Consider the following 22,347-nt stretch of genomic DNA (forward strand, 5'->3'; position numbering starts at 1 on the left):
AAGTTTGATTTAAAATCAAAATAGTTTTAAGTAGCTCATTTTATTCCTTTCGAAAAGTTCTAGAGTTCCTAATAAGTAAAAAACTGCAAAACCTTAGAATTGTTTTATAAAATTATCATCAAAACGCAAATGACATTCACGGCAGACCTTCGAAGTCGAATATCTTCTTAAAACTCCCATCAAAACGCCTGCAACTATACCACTAACTAGTGGCGATCCGACCACTATAGTTAAAAAGATATTCGAAGATGCAACGGATAAAATTCGACTAAGCCCCGTTTCACACGTATCCGGCACTGGACTACTGACGCCGGGTATCCGATCGCAAAGTGTATGTATTAATATGGTTGAACATTTACACGTTTGTCCGATAGCCGATTTGTGAAAACAAAAAAAATTGATCGGGTACCCGGCATCGGTAGTCCAGCGCCGGATCTACGTGTGAAACGTCTTAATCTTTCTGTCCGTAAACGGCACGGGCACGGCACGGTTATGTTTAAATCGATCTTAAATCGGAAATATATTCACGGAGGGAGTGTTCGTTATACGAGTAATATTGATACAAATCTCGCAGCATCGAAATATACGCGTATAATCGATTAAAGATGTAACGATAAAATTATCGTAAACAATATCAAAGAGTAAAACGCATAATTTAATGCATCAAGTACAGACATTCATGGCGCATTAAAAAGTTGAAGAAAGTTACGTGCAACGTGCGTAACTTTCTTTCATTAAAAAAAAAAAAGTATAATTTTATGATATAATGAGAAATTCTTTTTCTATACGGCTAATTCACTGCAAATCCAAGTGTGTTATTTTAACTAAAGCTCTTCTTACACATTTCTTGTCGTTTTGAATAATGCCATTTAACACGGTTGAACATATTAACACGATTAAATGTGTTGATTTAACACGCAACAAAACACGTAAAACGAGCTTCAGTCAAATGTGTTATTTTTAAACGTATATGCGTGTAGAAATAACACACTTGGATTTACAGTGTCTGATAAAACGGGTTGCAATTACAATTAATTACAAAGTATTCTATATATACCATCATTAGTCTATATACTCTATATAAATCAAAAATCGTATACTTACTATAACTGTCTCTACGCATTAAATATCAAAAGATAAAATTTAAACCAATACCTTGAGTTAAATAACATTTTGTTCTTTTTAATTACCATGTGTCAAAATTTATTATTTTAACACAAATAATGTTATTTTAACTCCATTGACTAGTCAAATTAATAATTAAATTAACATTGTTTTAGTTAAATTAACCCTTTAGAGGCCAGGTTACAAGATAATCTTAAGATACGTCCCTGACGAGTTTTTTAGTCTTTTGTTTTTGTTTTTTTGTGTTGTTTCCTTGTTTTCTTTTTTTTTGTTTTTTTTTGTTTTGTTCTCTCTCTCTCTTTTTTTTTGTTTTTTTGTTTTTTTTATGTACATGATTATGTACACAGGCCCCTAAAGGGTTAACGACATATTGAGTAGCAGAGATGGTCGAGTTCACGCCGGCGAAACTGGAAACGATCAATTAGATTACGTGATCGGAGGCACTGTTTGCCGTGTACCAAACCCGCGGCCGACCGACCAATCGCTCGCCGATCCGCGTTAAGTATGCGATCGCGTATACACGTACTCGTTCTCTCGGACCTACTACCGGTTATCACGCTGGCCACGACGGCCTCGCTCCCGTCCGCGTTGCGAAGCGGCAAGACTACCTTTTGTAAATCGTGGCAGAAAGGAACGCGAAAAAAGTGGCGAATCCGTGTTAGAATCCGAAGATTCAAGTGGCCTAAAAACTACGCTGGTGCGAACACTGTCGTATTGTATCGAAGAAGTCGAACTATCTCAGGCCCTTGATTCTCTGCACAAGTCTCTTTGGGCCTGGGGTCAGAATCAGTTACTGGTCTTGTGATGCGAATATGTAGCCTCTCCCAGTCAAGTCATGCGCCCACTTCCCAGTGGTCTCGCTGGACCGCTGCAATGGGGCTGTTCCGATTCAGTACGGCTCGGTCGCAAGATCTGATGTCGGGTGGCCAGCGCGTTCTGCAGTAACCAAGTGGCGTCAATGGCGATCTGACCTCCAAGAACCTGTAGTGATACGGGCCCAAGTACCGCTGGTGAGTTGTGGAGCCAAGAAAGGGCACGGTTATCTGGAAAGCTCCCGGCTGTCAATCCGTTTGCTCCCCAACACGCAGTAAATATAAAGAAGTTAAGAATGAATCTTCACGCCCGGGTTCTCGGTTGGTTCGGGCACTGCACGCACGATGCGAGATTGATAAATCGGTTAGTGCAGAGACACCCATTGACTGAGTAGATGGCTCCTCGAAAGTAGGCGCTAATTATCGGGTATAGAAACGATTACGCCTCTTGACGCACGAGACTCATGCCACGAGTACCCGTGGCCTCCAATAGCCTTCTTCATCTTCTTCTTCTTCTTTGTAAATTTTATGGCACCTATCTTCCTCAAGATCACATAACGGCCAAGAACAAGTCAAATATAATAAATACAGACTCGAAAGATTCAATCCAAACTCGGCGCTGATTGCATCAGCAATCTTCAAAAATTATTCAGGACAAAACACGTCCGAACATGTCCATGGTCTCGACGAGACTTGCCCCCAGTAGCCGTGTCAAATTAAAATAGAAATAAATAGTAATTAATTATTTCGTGAATGGATATCCATATGTGTTAAACGCAGTGCACCGCGGGCACTGCGTTTCAAGCATGCCCGGCGCCGGGGATCGACTCGCAACGGTGCGGTGGCGGGATTCGCGTCCGCTTCTCCCACGTTGCAAGGCCGGCCAACTTCGACTCCCCGGCTAAAATAAAAGATAATCGCATGCTTTAATGGGCTTGGAACCCTTAAGGGAAGGTCGTTCGGCTGATTCGATTCGGAGTCATATGTCAATGAGACCCCTTCGTCGGGACTGGAATACGATTGGGCCTGATGCCTCAAGCTTTCGCTTGAACCGTGACTGACCCATCTCGCAAAAACCCTTTGCAAATGGATTGTTATTGATTTTCAACTTCGCGATGATCTCGTTTTGGTATGCCGTCACCGCGATAAATTCCGTCTCCTTGAAAGCGAACAACGCGGTTGAATGAGTAAAGAGCTCGTTATAGTTCTTCGCATCGAACCAACGGACTATCCAGATCCTAGGAACGTATTTGTGCATCGGTGTTAATACCACGTTATTATTGGGGTCGTTGATGTTGTACGTGAGCTTCAATTTATTGAAGCTGATTGTCCATCCAGTGGCTCCCCGTTGCCGGACTCTCGGGATGCTTATAAATCCTATAGCCGAAAGGCTGTTGCGGCTCTGCCGGCCCCACGAAACTCCAGCCACCCATATTGCTGTTCTCGCCCCCGTTCTGGTATCTACAGTACTTGTGGCAGCGATCGGAAGCCGGTGCTATCTTCATGAGAACATAATAATTCTCACGTTTCTCTAAATTGTTTACGTTTATTTGAACGGACGGAAACATGCGCCGACCGCTCTTGGTAATTATCATTTCTGTATTATTCTCGTAGAATTGCTGCCAGAGGTTTCGATTAAGCAGCTCCACGTTGACTCCGCGCAGCAAAGGGGGTTGAAATACCCATTAGCTTGAATTCATCCTCTCGCACCTAATTTGCGTTGTAGAGCGATCGGTGACTGCGCGAAGAGTGGCGATGCCAGTTGCATATTCAGTTCCAGGAGCATCGGTGCATTGTTTGGATCTTGAAGAAACATCTCCGATGATCGACGTTTCTTCTGCGATACCGTCGGTGTAAGGTATAAGGCAAACACGGAAATGGTCAGAACGAACGTCCAAATCACGTGCAGTTGTAGAATGGAACTCAGACAACCGGTTCTCGCCTACCAGTGACCTACCACAAAACGGGATCAGTGCAATCCGCCGAAACTAGGTGAACTATATGTGTCGTCGGTCGTTCGGCGCCAACATATGAAATAACTATGTGTCCATGAACCTCTTGTCCTTTCTGCCGCGATTTATAAAAAGTAATATATAAGGTAACAAATATATAACGTTCACATGATAATTTTAAATGCCATAATCTACTAAGCCAGTTAAAATAAATATTAACTCATTACGCGTTGTTATAATCCATTTGTCGTAACTTTCTCCTTTTTTAACCCTTTAGGGGCCACACATCGATCCCGTTGGAGTAAAATGTTATCATTTATAAGGTAGTCTTAAAAGACGTCCCTTATGAAAGTTTTTTAGTTTTGTTTTTTTTTTGTATTTTTTCGGTTTTTTGTTTTTCTTTTGTTTTTTGTGTGTTTTTTTTTAAGTACATAATTATGTACACAGGCCCCTAAAGAATTAAAAATGTTCAGATACTGTCTGTTCCTTTTCCTGGTAATCTCAGTAAAGACATCCTGCACTTCTTCAAGCTTCTCACATATTATACATATTTGTCGAACTCAAGATATTAAGATTCTCTAATGATTCGATAATATTCCAACAACGTTCAGATGAAGAAATTATTAGATTAATGTGTGTACAAATGGCAACAACTGGCTTCTTTTATGTACAGTTTACATTAATGATATACTATATATTAGCGATATTTAGACCCTGATAAAAATATGTACGGAAAGAACGGTTTTGCTGAAGTATCTAAAAATTTAGCTAAATATACAGATCTGAAAATAATTTTGTTACACCATTAAAATAATTATAGTAAGTCGCTGAAATATGACGATTCTGTAAAAAAAATTTGACATTTTAGCAATCAGTTTAAGTTCTACATAATTATTTTGATTAACCAACAAAATTATTATTAACTATATCTGTATCTAGCTAAATTCTTAAATACTACGGGTACAAAATTCGGTTTTGTGAAGCGCAAACGAAAGCCAGAGACTTGCAGAGTCACTTATTCACGCATCATGGAAATGCACGCCCTTAATCTACACATATGGAAAAAACGGTTTTCTGTTTGAAAATAATTTTGTTACACCATTAAAATAATTATAGTAAGTTGCTGAAATATGATAATTCTGTAAAAAATTTTAACATTTTAGCAATCAGTTTAAAGTTCTACATAATTATTTTGATGGACCAACAAAATTATTTTCAGATCTGTATCTAGCTAAATTTTGAGATACTACGGGTACATAATTCGGTTTTGTAAAGCGCAAACGAAAGCCAGAGACTTGCAGAGTTTCTTATTCACGCATCATGGAAATGCACGCCCTTAATCTACACATACGGAAAGAACGGTTTTCTGTTTAATAATAATTTTGTTGCACCATTAAAATAATTATAGTAGGTCGCTAAAGTATGATGATAATGCTGTAAAAATTTGGATATTTTAGTAATCAGTTTGATTGTTTTACATAATTATCTTGATGATGCAACAAAATTATTTTCAGATCTGTATCTAGCTAAATTTTTTGATCCTTCAGCAAAACCGTTCTTTCCGTGCACCATTCTTCTGTACACTCTTTACAAATATAGAAAGAGAATATCAAAAAATAAAAATGCGTTAAGTCATTACAATGTTAAATTTACGTAAAAATCCATGTACACGGGGAATCTCGAGATTTTTCTCTTTCTCTCTCTCTCTCTCTCTCTCTCTCTCTCTCTGCGGTAACGAAAACTCACGTTTTCACGCCAAATCGCGTGTTACGATATCGTATTAAAACTTATAATAAACGACTGTTTCGGCCGAACTTCAACCGATGACGTAATGTGCGCCTTTAAATATCAAAATAAAAATACATAATTATACTCAATGTATACAAAATAGAAAACAATAGGCACGGGTACATCGGAACATTTAGGCCGCGGCCTATACCTCAAATTCAACCTAAAGTCTGACCTGAAGCTAGTTTTGGCCGCCTATCAAATGTTTACAGCAGGCGGCCTAAATAATTTAGGTCGAATTTGAGGTATAGGCCGCGGCCTAAATTCAGAGTGTAAACCTAGCCAATAAACGTTTAGCTTGTACACGTAAGTGAATCTTGCGTATCATTAATGTATATATTATAAATGTGTACTTGGCGCCTTTTTTGCCTTTTTTGAAAATCAAGAGACACGGTAGTGTCTCGCGCCAAGTATACGCGGAGCGAGACCGACCGTGACTCTTTTACGCGACGCGACGGGTTGCGAGTACCCGAGATGTTGAGATCTCGATAACGAGTGAACGGATCAAGTTCTAAGTAGGCTTGATCGATAGCTTGGGGTCCAATTAGGGAGGGGGGGTTTCTCTCATAATATTCCGCTACGTGCCCTACGAGCGGAGATATTGCGACGCAAAGTCCAAATGTGAATATTTATTTTTAAGATACGTATACTTCTAACGCCGACGTTCTTATGATGACGTATGATGACGTCATAATCAGAAACGTCACTTTCACTTTTTCGACGCTGGCGGCGCAGGTATCGCCAGTTTCGATATCGCGCGCGTATTTCGAAATTAGGTCGATAGACTTATCGGTCAGGAGTAAGATTTCTATTTAGGTATTTTAGGTAAATTAGGTATATACTTATATAATATATATTGAGTCAATTCCTTCATGTTTATCTGGAGAGATTTCGTATCCTTACATCGTATTACCACGGCTGCCGGAAAAGAAGGTTCTCTACGCTTGGCAGAAAGTGCCGCTAGGGAATTTTTAAGTCGATTCTTATGAATCAAGCTTGAATTCGATGTCTAAGTATCCCAGGTTGCCGATGACGAGGTCCAGATAGTGCACTTCATAGTTTTCGGTGTCCAGGTGTAATAATACGTTGAATTCGATGTCTACGTGTCCCAGGTTGCCGATGACGAGGTCCACATAGTGCGCTCCGTAGTTTTCGGTGTCTACGTGTATTAATACCTTGAATTCGATGTCCACATGTCCCAGGTTGCCGATGACAAGATCCAGATAGTGCGCTTCATAGTTTTCGGTGTCCAGGTGTAATAATACGTTGAATTCGATGTCTACGTGTCCCAGGTTGCCGATGACGAGGTCCACATAGTGCGCTCCGTAGTTTTCGGTGTCTACGTGTATTAATACCTTGAATTCGATGTCCACGTGTTCCAGGTTGCCGATGATAAGATCCAAATAGTGCGCTTCATAGTTTTCGGTGTCCAGGTGTAATCGTACGTTGAATTCGATGTCTAGGTGTCCCAGGTTGCCGATGACGAGGTCCACATAGTGCGCTTCGTAGTTTTCGGTGTCTACGTGTATTAATACCTTGAATTCGATGTCCACGTGTCCCAGGTTGCCGATGACGGGATCCAAATAGTGCGCTTCATAGTTTTCGGTGTCCAGGTGTAATCGTACGTTGAATTCGATGTCTAGGTGTCCCAGGTTGGCGATGACGAGGTCCACATAGTGCGCTTCGTAGTTTTCGGTGTCCAGGTGTAATAATACGTTGAATGCGATGTCTAGGTGTCCCAGGTTGCCGATGACAATGTCTAGATAATGAGCTCCGTAGTTTTCGGTGTCTACGTGTATTAATATCTTAAATTCGATGTCTAGATGTCCCAGGTTGCCGATGACGAGGTCCACATAGTGCGCTCCGTAGTTGTCGGTGTCTACGTGTATTAATATCTTGAAATTGATGTTTAGGTGTCCCAGGTTGCTGATGACGAGGTCCAGATAGCGCGCTCTCCGTAGTTTTCGGTGTCTAGTTACATTTACGTGGTATTAACAAAACGATATTTTCACAAGCTCGGACTATTCAGTATATCCGCTGTAATCTACTTTTCATTAAAAAGTACTCTTTTGTGAACTATTCATCATCATATACTGTAGGTACCAATAAATTCTAGATTTAATAAAAACACAAGATAAATGCTATCATTTATCAAAACTCACTTAACCGATAAGCTTAAAGATGCAATTAATTATATGGATTTAATTTTAATTGTCGTATACAAATTATCGAATTCTCTAATAAAAATTTGAACAAATTTAGATTTTGTATTAGACATTTAATCATTATGTCCAATACAAAATCTAAATTTGTAGAACATAAAGTTTATCTTTATTTTGCATATAACAGAAAAAAGAAAATACCTTATTAATTATTTCGGCTCGTGTGGAGAGAAATTATTTAATTTTCAGATTCAATTAAAGTATAAAGGTACTAATACACCCGGACACTTAAGACTAGGTAAAAGTACCAATGTCTGGACACGTATCTATGTCTGGATACCTTTAAAAAAATATAAATTTATAAAAATAAACATTTGGATACCATAACTAAAGTTTCAAACTACAAAAAAATATATTTTTGTCTTTGATTTTAATTCGCGTTATACTTATAAATAATAAAGGTGTCCAGATATAGGTACATGTCCGGGTATTGGTACTTTTAACTTAATTTCTAAATGTTGAGCAAGATATAATATATTAACTTGTTAATGGCCAGTTAAGAAGATATTCGACTTCGAGGATGCAACGCGTAAAATTCGACTAAGTCCGCATAAAAAAATTTTTTTTTAAGTTCCAGACGTTCTGATAAGAGTTCCGTTTTTTAGTAGAACTCTAAGAATTCTGAAAGGAATTTCTATGATCGAAAACGATTTGGTTACTAGTTAAGAAGACATTCGACTTCGAAGATCTGCCGTGAACGTCATTTGCGTAAGTTTTGATGATGATTTTTTTCAATGGATTTTTTTGGCAAAATTACCAGAACTATCGCTAAAAAGTATCAGGAAGTATAAAACTCGATTGTATGCGAGAAGAACTCTCTTTTAGTCTTTATCTGCTAGAAAATGATCTGCTACGGGAAGTTAGCAGATCATTTTTTCGATTGACTGTTTTTTGGGTAAAATCATCAGAACTATTACTAAAAAGTATCAGGAACTATAAAACTCGACTGCATGCGACAAAAACTCCCTTTTATTTTTGATCGGCTGGAAAATGATATAACTTCACCGACATCAAAGCAAGTCATATAAATCAAAAAGATATATTTCGTACATCATACAATCGGTAGAATAATGCGTATAACATGTAACAACACTGTCTTAAAAAGAAACAGATGATATTAGCGTTACACATTGACGTCATAAATGGACATAAAAAATTAAAAAACCAATAAAATGCAGAAATGAAAGAAATTACAAATAATTCAAAAAAATTTAAATTAGACTTAAGTCTATCGTTCGTTGTTAGGTGTTTTTTAAGTGTGTTAATTTTTAGAAGAAAGCCGGTATCTTTATGTAAATTCAAATAAGTTAAAACTAAAAAAAATAACAATTTTTTAAATCTGACGATAGAATCATTAGCTATTCATATTTCTAAAAAAGTATTTCTAGAAAATTTTCCTTAATATTTTATTACTTATATGTTTTTTTTATATTTATTTATACACATGTTATTTTCTTAAAGAAAAAGGAACACATATGTACGAGTCAAGAAATATCATTTCATACGAGAGCGTTTCATAGACTAAACTGATTTTTAATTTTGACCATATATCTAACTAACTTCAACATTTTTAATTGTCATACGCGCTGCGTGTGTTTTAACTTAAAAATACATTTAAATCTAGTAGTTTCGAAGGAAGAAGATAAAGCCGTACGATATGATATGTTGGGCAATAGTTATTTGTGTAACAAGTGAGGCTCGTGCGTAAACTCCGCACCCGGGAATTTTCATCTTTACACACGACTTACACTCCCTATTTTATGTTGCAAGTGCCTGGAAAGTGGTCTATCACGCACGCGTAACGTGCATTTAAAATATTTCTGAAAAATTTCTGAAGGACTGCGTAGGTAATGAAAAATTGAATTGCAGGCAGTGTGTTTCTACAATATTGCAGAAGAAATATTGCAGATGTAATGGTTTAGAAACATTTCTGATACATGATAAAACTATTATTTACATTTAAATTGCACGCGTTATATTTTTTGAATGTTTCACATACAACATTGCATTTGTAATATTTCCGAAAAGTTGCTGACAGACTGTAGAACTTATAAAAAATTAAATTTATTATTATATAATTATTACATTTTATTGCATTTTTTCTCTTTTATAATATTAAGAATTTTCTGATATTCCAAATTTTGTCATAAGGCATTTTTAATATAAAATATACAATACTTAATAATATTTAATATAAATTAATATTCGACGTTGACTGGCAAAAAAGATTTGTTCGTATATCTGTATTGTTAATATTGTTATGCGATAGCTTTATGGTCACCAAAATAAGCAAGTATAAGAAAGAAAGAAACGTCAGAGTCAGAGGATCACCACTACCCTGTTCGATCATCGATGTCAAGCAACAAGGCGCCGGTATACTACTTGGATGGGTGACCGGCTGAGAGAGCGGATTTCTTTGGACAAATGCGCGGCGGCTATACGCACATGGCTTAATATATTTTTTTTGTTCCGGTAACAAAATATTTCATTTTTCACATATAACAAATAGTTTTTACGTCAGTAACAAAATTTTGTTTGCTAGTACAAAACATTTTTCTCAGTGTAAAATATATTTGAAATATCTCTGAAGTGTTTCTGCAATATTTCGTAGATATATTTCAGAAATATTTCAGTAATATTACCAAAATATTGCCGAAATCTTTCAGCAAAGTTGCATTTGAAATAATTGTGCCGATTGAAACATTGCAGAAATGTTGCAGAAACGGTCGTGAAATATTTCTGAAATATTAATGAAAGGTGTAATATTTCAAACGGAATTTTGCAGAAATGTTTCTGAAATATTACATGCCGAGTGGGGTGCCTTCTATCCCCTTATTACTAATAGATTGCACAATGTTGCTAATACTTTTTACATAATATATATTAAATTTATCAGCTATATTGCATTCTTCTATGTCTTCTAATATTTCAAAATTTACATTATCGATGTTCTCTGAACCCCTTTGCTCACCTTTAATTAATTCTTTCAAAGTTTTCCACATTTTTGTAAGATCATAATATTCTTTCTTTTTTGCCCTGATAAGTTTAACTACTGCATTTCTTTCATTCTTGAAAAATTCCCAGTCCTGTTCTTTACCTGAGCTTATTGCTCTACTGTGAGCCTCGTCCCTTCTATCTGCTGCCATTCTATAATTTCATCTGAATACCACATTTTCCCTTCCCATATTTTCGGAATCTTAAACTCTGGAAGTTAATAATATACATTTGCTCAGACTTTCGCGTCAACACATTTTTAGCATAAAAATTATTGTTTCAAAATTGTTTTGTTTTTTTTATTTATTGAATTTACAAATTTTCTAAATTTATATAAAAACTCTTGAATTTATAAAAAAAATTATTTATTGCATTATTTACTTTTACTGCATTTACTGCATAGTGCATTTATTAACTTTTTGTGATAAATTAAATTTATCAGTATTTATTGTTTGTTACTATTTACACTCAATTTCTTAATTTACGGAATTTATTTTATTTAATTAAGTTTTATTTATTTACTTCAATTTAATTGAAATAATTCCTCAATTAGAATTGAATTTATGTAGATATATTTTTGATACAGTTATTTTGTTTTATTCAAAAATGACGCGTAATGCCTGCCGTCACTTCCGCTCTCATTAATGGCGGCTTTATCCCATCCCTCATTAAAGGATCCCTAGTGGAAAGATACCCTGGTAACATTTCCATTGCAATTCTGCTGTAAAACTACACGAAAAGTCGTGCATTAACTTTCGGGCAGATCATGCGTTTTCTATTTCCAACTTTGACTATTTTTCTGTTGGCAGAAACTTGCGCTCGTCGTAGTGCAACAGAATTGTGGAAGATATGTGTATGCATTTACATATAGCAGAATAGTGCAAGAAATGCGGCAGATGCTTGCGCAAATCGCAGTGCAACATAATCGCACCAGATTTGTAGCAGCGCCTACTGCTACCCATACAGCACAAAATATTTTTAAAATATTTTTTAGGAAAATTAAAATAATTTACAAAAATATTTTTTATATTTATAGCACCGCAGTGGTGTTGGGTAAGCCTTACGTTGCATTGCTGGCGAAGATATTGTCGCGAATGTCGTGATTTTGCTTCGCCGGAGGCCTGCTTATATTAGATCCCAACTGAAATTTACTTACGAGTTAGTTTTACCATTATGCGCCGCCTAGCGGCATCGTTGCAAACTAGCACATACAGCAGAATTCAACAAGAATTACGACAAATGCTTGCGTAAGAAGTAGAGCAGCAGAAATACAAATGATTTTGGCAGAATATATACCGTACATCTGATTTATCAATCAAACATTTTTCGAAATTCGTAACGCCGAAATGGACCGTATAGGCGTATAGTCTACATCTTACAGCACGAAGCTATAACAGTTTCACAATCTCCAGTTAACCTACAGTAATTATTTCTATAAATATTTATAACATAAATTAAAAACAACTTTAATAATATTGATGATAATTATTTATACTTTATTTTAAAATATTTATTATAATCTTTTAGATACTTTTATTTTCCGGACATTATAATATTTACAAAATATTCAACGTATATATTTTCAAAATATTTAAATCTTTTTTTTTATATTTTATAAATATTTTATAAATATTTTGTGCTGTCTGGGAGTTTAGCGCGCTCGGCTGTTCTTTTTCTGACGGGCAGATGCTTGCACGCTTTTTTCACATTTCTGTCACTCGGATCTGTATGGCAAAAACAATTTAAGCGACATTATACACTTGTGAAATTTTGCTGCAAATATGTTTGAAGAGTCTAGCACACTCGACTGCTCTTTTTCTCACGGGCAGATGCTTGCACGTTCTTTTCGCGTTTCTGCCGGTCGGATCTGTACGGCAAAAACAACAAAATTTAAGCGACATACACTTGTGAAATTTTGCTGCAAATATGTTTCAAGCGTCTAGCACACTCGACTGCTCTTTTTCTCACGGGCATATGCTTGCACGTTCTTTTCACGTTTCTGCCGGTCGGATCTGTACTCAAAACTCTGCTGCAAAAAGCAGTCGAGTGTGCGTGAAGAGTCTAACGCGATTTGCTGTTATTTTTCTGTTGGGCAGATACTTCCATATTGTTTTCACATTTCTGCTGCATGTTTACTTTTAACAAATAGTATAAAATTTCACAGTAGCTTCTTACATCAGACTACTGCAATAGTACAGTAAGTACTCGTTAAACACAGATATTATGCACTACTGTCGCAATTTTTGACTGTTTTCTTGCGCACTTCTTCGGGACGTATCTGAACTATCAGACTGTGTTACCAGGGTACAGGTGTGCTCATATTCGAGACGAATTTCGTACGGTTCTGCGCAGATGCCAGATGCAGCCATTTTTTTAAATAAATAAGACACTTTGACATAACACCGAATTCAACTGTCGCGGAAAGATGGAGGTATCTGACATCAACTTCTCATTTGTTGTTAGAAATATATGCGCATGAGGACACCTGTATTCTTCCACCATGATTAGGCTCATGTTTTGCTAGCAAGATCTGTCGATATAAACATTATAGCAAATTGGCCGCAAAACCGAGTAAGTTCCTGCACAATGCGATTGACCGTTTAAAAGTATTTAAAGGTAGTTGTCACGTAAAATAAATTTCTTAAGAATGTTTTAAAATTTTAGCTGTCTATGTGTTAATTTAAACATTTAATCAAGAGACACGGTAGTGTCTCGCGCCAAGTACGCGCGAAGCGAGACGCACCGTGACTTTTTTACGCGAACGCATGAGTTTCGAGTATCCGAGATTTTGAGATCTCAATAACGAGTGAACGGATCAATTTCTAAGTAGGTTCGATCGATAGGTTGGGGTTTGATTTATAAATAAGAGTCTTTTTTTTCCGTTACGTGCCTTATGAGCGAAGATATTGCGATGCAAAGTCCAAATGTGGAAAATTTTTTTTTAAGAAACGTCCACGTCGGACAAAAATGGCGGCTGATGTGTCACTTTCCCATTTTTGACACGAGATTGCACTCGTGCACTGTCGCAGTGCGTGACAGTTTTTTACAACCTATAGAAAAGGATAAGTGTAAGTGTGTGATAGTCGTGACCGTTGCCGCTTCGTGACAGATAGTGAAATATATATAAGTATTGACCGTAGAGAGCTGATGCCGAGAGATCTTTAAGAAGGAAGGTGTATCTACAAAATCGTACAAACACGTACGTATATGCTGCCTTGTAAAAGTTGTCAAACTGTATGTTTACGCGAGCGTTACTTCTGTAGTAACTTACGATAATTCATTCGTTTACGCGGAGTAAATTATCGTAAGTTACTACAAAATCCCGTTTACGCGAAGGAAAATTCTGTTTACGCGAAGGAATTATCGTTAAGTTTACTACGCTCGCGTAAACATAGTAAGTGAAATATATAAAGTATTAACCACAGAGAGCTGATGTCGAGGAGATCTTTAAAAGAAGGAAGGTATATCCAAAATTGCACACGTACGTATACATGCTGTCTTGTAAAAGTTGTCGAACTATATGTTTATGCGAGTGAGTACATCTGTAGTAACTTACAGTAATTCATATTAAGATACGTCGTCGTCTCTCAATCAGAGAAACGTAACCTTCACTACTTTCAACGGTGGCTCTGAGTTCGGCTCGGACCGTCGTGTGAGTCGGACGTGAGTTGCGTGCGCGCTCTGCCGCTTTATACCGGGCTTTTCAGTATTGAGACTGTGACCGATAGCTTTTTTCTGGGAGGGTGATACGGTTGTCCCTCAAGGGGATACTTATATTTTTGTTACAGCTTGTCGCTCCCCTCTCGGAGGGGGAGCATTTAATCCATTAATTAGGATTTAGATGGATCCTGTAGGACGGGACACGACACGTCCACATGATGACTCCAACGCTTCAGTCAATGGTTCGCGTGGAACTCATAAGAAGTTGAAAACCTGTTACACTGAGCAAGAATTTGATGAAATTACCAACGAGCTCATCACGGCAAAGAATACGGAGGATAAGAAGACGACAAGAAGTCAAGGACAATCCGTAGCAAAGAGACAGCGGGACGAAGACCTGAATAAGAGTTGCAATCTCCCCCCTGTTTTGGAAGTGATGAATATAGAAGTGGAGGCTGGTCTCCAGAATCAGTCCGTACAGGATCGGGGCCACGATTTTTTAATAAACCAAGTGACCCCGTCCGTTGGGGATGGCAGAAACAAGGACGATACAAGTGCCCTTCCGCCGCCTCATGAGGATCACGTGAACAGTAGTGTTGGCATGTGTGATACGAATGTAAATATTTTGCCTGATCTTCTCGACAAGAAGCCTATGTAGTGAACGGCTCTGCTTTAGTTAAATGGGACTTTAGAAATCCAATACATGACGCGCATCGTTTTGCAAGATTTGATGATGACTTCTTAAGTAATGCTAAAATTACTCTTCGATTGCCTCTCGACCAGGCGTCCACGAGAAAAGGTATGAATGAAATAAAAATCTGGTCAATTTTGGTGGACCTCCGTATTTTTCCAACATCGGTCGTTATGCTTAACCACTTCTCGGCGGAGGCTACATTTAAGGGTTATGTCGATGCCAATCGGGCATTGGATATCATTAATAAACTGAGTGTTCCTGTCAAACTAAAAGCTTTATTAGAACAACGATCAGTGACTTGTAAAGGTGTTATTACAGACTGGCCTTCGTCGATTACCGACCTTTGGATGGTAATACAGAACAAAGCAAACATCCTTAAACTAGAACGTATGTACCGACGAAGGTGTGACCCTACGACTAAGAAATCTTCTTTGCTGGCTACAGACAACATTGTTATTACGTACAAGGATAATAAAGTTCATGATCTTAAGATATTTTCTAATGGTGTGGGATTAAAGGTAAGACCATATATACCTCAAACTAAACAATGTTACAATTGTTTTAGATTTGGACACACAAAGATCGCGTGTAAAAGCGAGACCCGTTGTATCGTTTGCGGGGAAAAATCTCATGGCCAATGTGATAGACCCACGCGTTGTTACAATTGTGGAGGCTCCCACAAGTCTACTTTTAGAAGCTGCCCTGCCTATGAAAAAAATAAAAATATTAATGTTTTGATGGCTTTTAAAAACATTTCGTTTCACAGCGCACGACGGATAGTGGAGGGGGATAAGATAGCTCCTCCCAGGGCGTATGACAGATTTTTGAACCCAGACGCTTGGCCGTCTTTGCCGGCTCCCCCCGGGGACAGATCTCATAGAGAGGTGGATAATGAGGAGCGTAGCGGGCGGCAGGTGCCTGCGCTGCTGAGGACCCGTACTGAGGATGCTCACAATCCTCCCCTGCGTAGAGACAGGAGATCTAGGGACACACATGTGCCTTATGCCAATGTGGTCAGGGAACACTACAAACAATTTGACTCACGAGCAGGGGATATCTCCAAAGAAAGGAGAGGTATTGCCCTGACAGCATCTCGAAATGCGGCCGCTTGGTCGGATGTCATCCGGGAGGACGCGGATGCGGTGCGAGGAGTCCCTCGCTTGCAGGATCGCTACATCAGAGACGCATTAGATAATGTTTTGCAAATATTACATAGAACCCCAGAAGTTAGAGAATTTTTAATGGAAGCATTGATGAGAGTTACAGTGACCCTCGCCGATATGGATGGCCTTCTCGGGGTCATGGTGGCCTTGGAGGTCATGAAGTGGAGGGATCGGCTACGAGAGCACGATGGGATAGTGAAGAGAGATTTTAGCCTCCCCTCTGTTTATACAATTCAACCTTCTATTATGGAACTGCCGTGGATATCAGACCAGCAAAGATGAGCTCTCCAAACGCGTCACGGACTTTGATATTGTGGTGTTGACTGAGACAAGATGTACTGGGAAAAAGTTAGTCTATTTCTCCGGATTTAAGACGGTGCATAGCGCAAACCCGCTTGGCAGTGGTGGTGTCTCGATTTCTGTCCGTAATCATGTTCATTTTGACGTTACCACTATGACTAACATTCCTGCAGGTTATGATGCGGTGGGTATCAAGACAAAGAACTTACATAAAAACGTAAATGTGCTGGCCATATACAGACACCCCCGTGGTGCCATCACGAGACGGGACCTTAATTCGTTAGTTAATAGTATTGGTGATAGATCTATTGACTCTGTCATTCTAGGTGATTTTAACGCCCATAACGTCGCGTGGAATTGCCATTCTACCACGGACAATGGTGATATGTTGTGCGAGACCATGACGGATGAGGACCTTTTCTGCATAAACACAGACACTATGTCTCGTGTTGGTGCGCGTGGACAGCGGGACTCTAACATAGATTTGATGTTTGGTACGAGGGACATCATCGATCGTGTCACGTGCCGACAAATGGAGGAAACTTGGGACAGTGACCACTATCCTCTCTCTTTTAGCTTTGATATTTCTATACAGACTTACAGAAAACTCACCAATAGAATTTCATCTAAAAGAACTGTCTGGTCCGAATACGGTGATTTGGCTGAGAAGGAGATCACGGCCTTTCTCTTACCGAACATTGAGCTGTTTGAGAGTGATTTTGAGGATTATTATCGTCAATTTATTGATATTCTCAAGAGATCGGTCGCCACCACCTCCGGCAGACGTAGAATTTCGCCTGATCTAGGACGAGAAGGAGATCCAGATAAAGTTAAAAGATCCCATAAATGGTGGGACGCGGAGTGTGAGTCTGTGATTCGCAATAGAAAGGAAGCGTTCGCCGAATTTAGAAGAACCAAGACTCTCCAGGCGTGGGTTGAATACAAGAAGATGGGAGCTCTAGCCAAACGAACTATTAGAAGTAAGAAGAGAGAGAGCTTTGAAAATTTCTGTAAGGATATTAATAGATTTACGAGTCTGGGGTATGTGTGGAACACCATGCGCATTTTGAAGAACGCCGGAAAAAATATTCAATGGAATTCATGGTCTACTAAGAGCAGAGAAGACGAAATTAGAAGATCAATTGACGCCTTGGCTCCTCCATTTGTTGGTGCGGAGCCGATTACGATCTCTGCTGATGACTGTGCAGATGAAGAATTGGAGGCCCCGTTTCTCCGTTCGGAGTTGGACAGAGCGATCAATATGGTTAGGAGGGACTCTGCTCCGGGCCTCGATGGAATGGAGTATAGGATGATTAGTACCCTGTCGGACTCCGGAAGAGTTTGTCTTCTTAAGATCTTCAATATAGTTTGGAAGACGGGAAATTTGCCGTCAGACTGGCAAGACTATCAGGTTATTTTTATTGATAAGGTCGGGAAGGAGAAGGTTCGTCCTATTTCATTGTCTTCGTGTATCGGGAAACTCATGGAACGCATGATAAATGAAAGATTGATCTGGTGGGCAGAAAGGGAGGATAAATTCAGCTCATCGCAGAGTGGCTTCAGAAGAGGCAAGTCATGTGCTGATAATTTGGCTAGAATTGTTACTGACATCAAATCGTCCCTGTGTGCGGGGGAATATACTTTGGCGGCCTTTCTCGATGTGTCGTCTGCTTACAACTGCGTGAACTACCGCATTATGCTGGAGGAACTTATAGCGCTTGATTGCCCCACTGGCATAGTCAGATTCATTGGTAATTGGCTATATCGTAGACGTGTACGCTTCATAATTAATTCCCAGGAATTTGTGGATCGACTGGTCTTTACGGGGCTCCCGCAGGGCGCTGTTCTGAGCCCGGCATTATATTCTCTCTACACCCGGGGACTATGCGCCAACCTCCCCGAAGGCGTTGAAGCCGTTGAGTTTGCTGATGACGTGGGTCTGTATGTCTTTGGACCGAATCGCAGACGGAATAGACTGCTCCTTCAGCAGGCTGTCAATATTATAACTGAGAGACTTACGCGAATTGGTCTTGATCTCTCTCCGAGGAAGACGGTGCTTGTGGAGTTTTCCAGGAGTGGATATGTTGATAGGGAACTATTCATTCGCGTCGGTGACTGTAATGTCCACAACAGTAACGGGGCGAAGTTTTTGGGCATCTGGCTCGACAATGGGCTCAGGTTCACTCGGCAGGTCCAGGAGGTTAGATCCAAGGTGTCAAGGGCAAACTCTTTGATTAGATACTTATATTGTGTGTCTAAAGGAATGGAAGTTAACACGGCTTTAATGTTATACAAGAGTCTTGTCAGGTCTGTAACCGATTATGGCATTTTTGTTTATTTTCCTAGAGATGCTGCTACTCAGTTGAAGCTGGAGAGAGCTCAGTATCTCGGTATTCGCACTGCTCTCGGCTACAGAAATAGCACTCCAAACAACGTATTAATAGCTGAGGCTAAGGTAAGACTACTTAGAGATCGTGCATTTATGCTTGGTTGCAATTTTGTTAATAAAATCAGGGCGTACAATCACAATGGGTTGTGCAATAAGTTCCAGCGTCTAGCTGATTGTGAAAACTATGCACGGTTTATTCAGCCTATGTATAAATTCTCCCTGCTTACTGAAATTTGGAAAAGGACACAATCATTTAGCACGGGAATCGGAGCTGCAAGAAAGTTTGAGACATTCACTGGATCATTCGGCGCCCACACTTTTATTCCGACTGTGGATTTTAATATTGGTGTTACCAGAAAGCACTGTACATTCCCTGATAGCCAACTTATTCAGGATATCGTCGGTACGTACGACCTGGGGCCCTCCCCAGAGATCATATATACTGATGGTTCTTATGACGAGTCTAAACGCTCTACTGGCGCTAGTATGGTCATTTGTGATGAGGAATTTGCTTATAAAATGAGTTTGTCATACCTATGCACGTCATATACCGCGGAGGCGTTTGCTGTGAAATCGGCTCTTCAATTGATGCTTATCCAGAGGCATACTAGAGGACATGATATTATTATTTTGACGGACTGTAAATCAGTTTTGGAGTCAATTCATAACAATCAGTTGAATGTTCATAAGAATCGGTATATCACGGAGGCCAGAATGTTGGTTTATGATCTTGAGAGGCTGTATGGGAGGAGAGTGGTGTTGGTTTGGATTCCCGCTCATGTGGGGATCGTTGGCAATGAGTTGGCGGACTGCCTGGCCAAGGAGGCCGCTGAAGAGGAGGCTGATCCCTCCATTGAAATACCGCTGGGGGATTTCATGAAATGCATTCGAGAGGAGACTTGGGATGCGACACAACGATCGATAATTCAGGATTCTGTGCACAAGGGCTTCTTTTATTTTCGAAACTTCTACGATCGTGGCGCTGTTAAACCTTGGTTCTGGGGCATCAACTTCGAAAGATATTTTGTGACTTTTATGAACAGGATTAGGGCGAATCATTATAATCTTGGTGCTTCTTTAAAGAGGAAGGGTTATACGGATTGTGAGAGGTGTGAGTGTGGTTACGAGAGAGAGGACTTGAGACATGTTTTACTACAGTGCCATAAGTATGATGATTTGAGAGTGGCATTGGACTTGGAACTCAGAGCGGAGGATTTCTACGAGGAAATAGACATTTTTCAACTGATTAGATCGAAGAGACTCGATATTTTGTATATAATTTTTAAGTCTTTTTTCAGAAAGATTGATAAAGTCATTTAGATAAAGGATCGATTCATTTCAAGGATTAATGATTGTGTGCCAATTACTGTAGTGTATAAGGCACCTAACCTCCTCACCCGAGGAACTGGAAAAAACCCCCAACGGTGGCTCTTGATTTCCGATCATAATAGTTACTATAAAATCTCCCGTTTACGCGAAGGAATTATCGATCGTATCGTAAGTTACTACAGAAGTAACGTTTGCGTAAATAGGTTATAAAAATAACACGATGTTATATATGCGGTTTGCCGTAATATATATATATATATATATATATATATATATATATATATATGTATGTGTGTGTGATTTCTGCCTAGTGCTCTGAATGTCATCTAGTCATACATATCAAAAATTTTCGATGGGCTTCTTCAGAAGATAGCATACGAAGAAAATCCTAATGCATGATGACGATATCACAAAGATGCTAAGGCTAGATGCCACAAAATGTGTATGTACCGTTGGTCACGCGGAATGCAAGAGAAAATCCGCCGTTAAATTGAGCGAACATTCACGAATCCTGATACCCACAAGTAATTTCTTACAATCTTCTTATGATCCTGATTATCTCATAATTTATATTTTTGTACGTGTATTTTATGCTTTGATAGAAGGAACGTGAAAAAGAGCAGGAAAGGGAAAGAGCACTAGCAGCAAAGCAGGCAGAAAAGAACAAACAGAAGAGACAGATTCAAGCTTTGTCTTTTAATCTGGACGAAGACGAAGATGAAGCTGAGATGTCGGTAAATGTTTACAATTAGGGCCCCACCTCCGATGACCTTGACCTTGACATATGTTGTCAAGGTCACCCTCCTGAGTGACCTTCAGAAGGTTTTAGTCGGGGGTCGCTATTCGTTAAAAAGTTATTAACAAAAAAAATTTGGAAAATATAGCAGCTATTTTGAGTATTGGAAGGCATAAATGACTAATATATATGTCGAAATAGTTCACGCATACACTTTTCACGCGAACCGAGGTTTACGCACACCTCCCCCTGCTTTCGGGGGAGGTGCGGTAGTCCCGAAATAGTTCACGCATACACTTTTCACGCAAACCGAGGTTCACGCACACCCTCCCCCCTGCTTTCGGGGGAGGTGCGGTAGTCCCGAAATAGTTCACGCATACACTTTTCACGCGAACCGAGGTTTACGCACACCCCTCCCTGCTTTCGGGGGAGGTGCGGTAGCCCCGAAATAGTTCACGCATACACTTTTCACGCAAACCGAGGTTTACGCACACCCCTCCCTGCTTTCGGGGGAGGTGCGGTAGCCCCGAAATAGTTCACGCATACACTTTCCACGCGAACCGAGGTTCACGCACACCCTCCCCTGCTTTCGGGGGAGGTGCGGTAGCCCCGAAATAGTTCACGCATACACTTTTCACGCAAACCGAGGTTCACGCACACCCCCCCCCCTGCTTTCGGGGGAGGTGCGGTAGTCCCGAAATAGTTCACGCATACACTTTCCACGCGAACCGAGGTTCACGCACACCCCTCCCTGCTTTCGGGGGAGGTGCGGTAGCCCCGAAATAGTTCACGCATACACTTTCCACGCGAACCGAGGTTCACGCACACCCCTCCCTGCTTTCGGGGGAGGTGCGGTAGCCCCGAAATAGTTCACGCATACACTTTCCACGCGAACCGAGGTTCACGCACACCCTCCCCTGCTTTCGGGGGAGGTGCGGTAGCCCCGAAATAGTTCACGCATACACTTTTCACGCAAACCGAGGTTCACGCACACCCCTCCCTGCTTTCGGGGGAGGTGCGGTAGCCCCGAAATAGTTCACGCATACACTTTCCACGCGAACCGAGGTTCACGCACACCCTCCCCTGCTTTCGGGGGAGGTGCGGTAGCCCCGAAATAGTTCACGCATACACTTTTCACGCGAACCGAGGTTCACGCACACGAAATTGATTGGTTTATATGTAT

The 22,347-nt window shown here is 39.8% G+C and overlaps 1 long non-coding RNA gene and 1 pseudogene across 1 annotated transcript in view; both read right to left on the reverse strand.

Annotated features, from left to right (window-relative positions):
- Positions 1-22,347, reverse strand: part of LOC139822395 (uncharacterized) — a 68,832-nt gene that overhangs the window by 30,555 nt on the left and 15,930 nt on the right. The window lies entirely within an intron of this gene.
- LOC139822255 (T-box protein 2-like) lies at positions 1,987-13,262 on the reverse strand (annotated as a pseudogene).

This window comes from Temnothorax longispinosus, chromosome 11 (assembly GCF_030848805.1).
Source record: "Temnothorax longispinosus isolate EJ_2023e chromosome 11, Tlon_JGU_v1, whole genome shotgun sequence".
Lineage (NCBI taxonomy): Eukaryota > Metazoa > Arthropoda > Insecta > Hymenoptera > Formicidae > Temnothorax > Temnothorax longispinosus.